Genomic DNA, 4959 nt, shown 5'->3' with positions numbered 1-4959 from the left:
TCCTTAGTAATACAAATGTACATTTTATACATTCATTTTCTTTCCACTTAATATTAGTACATATTTTATAAATTTTATTTTTAATTTAACTACATGAAAAATCATGCTTTTAAATTTAAGAATGATGATTAGCAGTGTCACAATTCATACCATAAAAAGCAGAAATGTATTGAAAATCATTCCTTAATTTTTCTCATAAATATTTAATATGAACATTTTATACATTTAAAGTAGATGATGAAGGCCAGAGCACAACATGAAAAAAAAATTCTCCCACATCAATATATAAACCCTTTAGATTAGTTGTGAATAGCTTAAACATCACTGACATCATTTTTGTGAAAAATATTCTAATTTAAACAGGCAATGTGATGTGAAGATTAAGAGAAAGATAAATCCATATTTTGGCTATACTCATATATATGCACATTTTAAAAAGGAAACAGTCTGTATGCATTGCTGTTTAAACAGTGGAATAAAGAACATATAGACAATAGCAAATAGGGTGCTGAAAATTTGCAATCCTTATGAAGAATCTTTTTAAAAAGTTTAGGTTCATTAACCTAGAAAATGAGAGATAACTTTTTTCAGAGTCACATGGAGAGTTGGAAAAAATGTAGTTTGGTACTTCAAAGATAAAAGAAAGAAATGCCCTAGATCAGGGGTGGGCAACCTCTAGCACGCGTGCCAAAATTGCACACCAGTAACTTCTGCTGACACGCGAAACCCTCTCTTATAATCTTCCATTTACAATTTTTTTCTTAATATCAACTTTTTTATTTTTCAGATGAATTCAGTGTAGGTGCATCTTAGATAAATAAATAATTTTACATAACAAGTTATCTTAAAGACCATAGACATGGATTGACCAGAGAGGGGAAGAGCAATTTCTATGCCTCTGCCTCAACTCTCCCTGCCTTCCTAGATCCGACCAGTGTTTTGGTTTCATCCACATACACTTAATAATCTTTGTTCTCAGTGATGAATTTTGTTAAGTGTCATAATAGGAGTAACCTGACAGATGAAAGTAGTAGCTCTTGCATATCTCTGAAGGTCACGAAATATAAACCTGATGTAAAATCTCTGTCATCAGTGATGCAGCAGCAAAAGTGCCACTGATAATATCAAATGGAGTCATAAAGTTTTCTGTGGGACTATCAGTGTACATGTATACATTAAAAAATAAATGTTTTTCATCATCATATATTCTGTTTTTGTTGCTCGAATGAATTTTATTATTTCTTAAAGGTTCTTCACATACGTACACCTTAAGAGATATCAAGTAGGCATAACATGTTCTCAAAAAATTAGGGTTGGCACGCAGAAGAATTTTGAGTCAGAGATTTTGCTGGTTTTGGCACGCACTCAAAAAAAGGTTGCCCACCCCTGCTCTAGATGCTTAGCTAAATTAACTGATGCTTTAAGAAGCTCCATATTTTTGTTCAATGTAAAAAATATTGCCCAAAGGGCTAGAATTTCCTGAGCATGACATGTCTGTCTTGTGGACATTGATATATATTGTCACTAGAAGTTGGAGGAGAGTATGCAGGACTACCTATTAAGAGGGATTATCTCTTTGTTCCTATCCGACTTTCTGATTGTATGGTTATACGAAATAGAAATAAAGCAGCATATTGCTGTTAAATCATTTAAAGATATTTCCAAAAGTATTAATTATAGTAATTGGAAAATTTGCTAACCATTGAGCTTTTGGTTTTTTAATTACTTTTGAGAACTTTTCTCTAAATTAGTATTAGTTTCCTGTTATAAAATATCATTTTATTTTTTATTGAATATGCCATTAATTGCCATAGAAAAATCCCGACCTAATAAAGAATGGCAATAAGTAACAAGACCCCAAAAGAGATGACTAAGCAAGCATGCAGATTGGTTTACCAGAATGTCACCATTCCCCAAAGTAGAAGAAAGTCTCAATGGATCAGAGCAAGCCAGTTAACAGACTGCACTCTCAGCATGGCACAGTTACAGCAGGAGCCTGGGTGTGAATGTTCTATATCCTAAGCCCCACAGATTGATACCTCAGGGCAGATGATACTGTAGCAAAGGGGCCCAGGTTTGGGAACTCACATTTTTTAAAGCACACAGCAAATATGCCGCCCCCCTAACCTGGGGAGCAAGTCACCGTAAAGTAGTCAGGTGGTCACGCTGACCTTCTTACTGGCCTATGCGTCCTGCTGCAGGAACAGCTCCGAGTCAGGGGAGAGTTTTGTTTTGGGGAAATGGGGTTTGTGATAATTTGATGTCTAAAAATTAATAGAAACTTTTACTCCAATTTTAAAAGAACCTTTCCTCAGGTTAAACGCTTACTCCTAATTGGGGAGAAAAAAATTCACTCGAGCTCTTTTTTTCCAAATCCTTTTAGAGGTCTCTTGCTTTTGCAGGAGCAGTGATGCATTTCTTTAAGACATTATAACTTAGTGCTCCTTGTGACTACCTGGAGCATTTTCAAATGTCTAATAACAAGAGGATCTGGCTTTCAGGAATCCAATGTATCTTGTAAAATGTATACTTCAAAACCATTTATTTGAATACTAAATTTAAAGAGATCGTACTTTTAAAACAATATTACTATCAACGTTTTCATATATCCCTGTAGATTTTTTTAAATGTTTGAAAAATGATTGTGGAGTAATAGAATTCATATAAGAATTGTACATTGAACTGAGAGGGGCAGTATGGAACAGAAACCAGATGAGTCCACACTTAAAGCACTGTATAGTCTAGGGAAGAACACTAAGTACAACAGAATTATGTATATTTGCAGGAGAAATAGAAATGAGATCAATTAGATGCAGAGATAAGCAAGGTTCATAACTAATCAACATGATGGAGGAATAATCAATGTGACAGAAGGAATAAAAAGGATTTTTTTAATACCGGAAAACTAGACTTGTTATGATTTTCTTTGCAAGAAGTATTTTTTTGTAACACAGTTTCTTAATAGTGTACTTATCATGCCTGTATGAGTATATGAGCATTCAACCAAGCTTTTTTGTTCTTTTTGTAGTGTCATTTGGGAATGTCTTAATACTTAGTTTTATAACAAATGTAAAGGGAAAATACATTTTCCTTCAATTCTGCTTAAATAGAAACATTTTTAAAAAAATAATAATGTTGGTATTTTTAGTTTCAGAATCTAAGTGCAATACTCATTCTTATAACATTTGTAAAAATATAATAAAAGACTATCCTAAAGAGTCATTTGGGTGAAAAAAACTAAGGGATGAATTTCAATAGCCCATCCTCATAGAAATTCTATTTTGGATGACTAGATCTCATCGATTCATTTTGATACTACATATAATGAAAATACCAAATGTCTTTTGCTTTGTCAGTGAAAAAGTAGTTTGGGTTTAACAAATGGACTAGTGATGTCTATTTGGAAGCTTCGTGACATATTAAAGCAGTTGATGAGGTGCAATTTGTTGTGGGATCGCATCTGATTTATGGTTTACTATCTACCACAGCCTCATCTGCCATGATATTCCAATAATAAATGTTCATTGCTAGACAGTGTTAAATGTGTTCTATCTAAATCATTCATTACTTACAACTTTCAGTATATATGAATCAAATGTTGTTTATAGTCGCCTTCAGTAGGATTTATCAGTTTGTAGCTTTTCTACCACTTCAAATGGGATAACTAAGGAAAGGTTTTTGAATAAGTATTTTGAGTCCACTGGTAGTAATGTACTAAGAATTCAGCAAAAATGTAAATATTAAGCAAGTTATCTTAAATAATAAAGTTAAAATGTGGTTCTATAACATTTTTTTTTTTGGTTCTAAACATAGGAGTTAAGTATTTAAATGGTATGTGTGTTTTTTTAGAAAAAAAATGATTAAGATAAAGGGAAATTAAAAAATATTTATCTTTTGTTAAAATTACTTTAGGAATCTTGTTGCCAGGTTTTATAAATAACATATATCCATATATATATATATATATATATAGCCACTCCTGCAGCTTTGACTCTGAAACTCTTTCAACTACAAGCTTCTACTTTTTGCATGTAACCTCCCTTCACGGCTACTAAGTCTAACTCTAATCCCATCTCATTTTATTTCTTGAGGACTTTCATCCCATCTGCCTCTTATTTTCTTTTTGTCTCTAGACTCCTTGTTGCTTTTTTTTTAACCCCAGGGTTTGACATTGTCAGCCTGTGATGAGTGTTTGTAGATATCCAAGCATTTTGCATCAACCGTCCCACATCAAATTTCTGTCTGCATCTCACATCCACAGAAATTTAAATAATATCTGAATTATTTAAACAAATAAACTATTTGTTTAAATAATATCTAGATTATTTAAACAAATAGACTATTAGATGTCATTTCTATATTGCCTGGATAATGAAAACTCTTGAGATGATCTTATTCACTACAAAAATAGAAATAGAAAGCATAGATTTATATTTTGACTCATTAGTTCCTATTGTAAATGGCAAAATAGGAAGTTATCTTTGTGTTTCATGAATGAAGAAATTTTGAGAAAAATTATTCCTTTGTCCTTTGCCTAGAGTCACTTCATAAGAGGGATTTTGGTTTCAGCCAGAGAATATAATTTGTTTCATATTTTCTATACATCATATATATGTATGTATATGTATGTATATATATGTATACTAGAGGCTGATGCACAAAATTCGTGCAAGGGGCTTGGCCTTTGCAGCCACAGTGGCTTGCGCTTTGCCTAGAGTCACTTCATAAGAGGGATTTTGGTTTCAGCCAGAGAATATAATTTGTTTCATATTTTCTATACATCATATATATGTATGTATATGTATGTATATATATGTATACTAGAGGCTGATGCACAAAATTCGTGCAAGGGGCTTGGCCTTTGCAGCCACAGTGGCTTGCGTTGGCCCTTGCAGCCCCAACTTCGTCTGGAAGGTCTTTCGGCTGTCTGGTCTAATTAGAATATTATGCTTTTATTAT

This window comes from Myotis davidii, unplaced genomic scaffold (assembly GCF_000327345.1).
Source record: "Myotis davidii unplaced genomic scaffold, ASM32734v1 scaffold24, whole genome shotgun sequence".
NCBI classification, from domain to species: domain Eukaryota; kingdom Metazoa; phylum Chordata; class Mammalia; order Chiroptera; family Vespertilionidae; genus Myotis; species Myotis davidii.
This window is presented reverse-complemented; position numbering follows the sequence as displayed.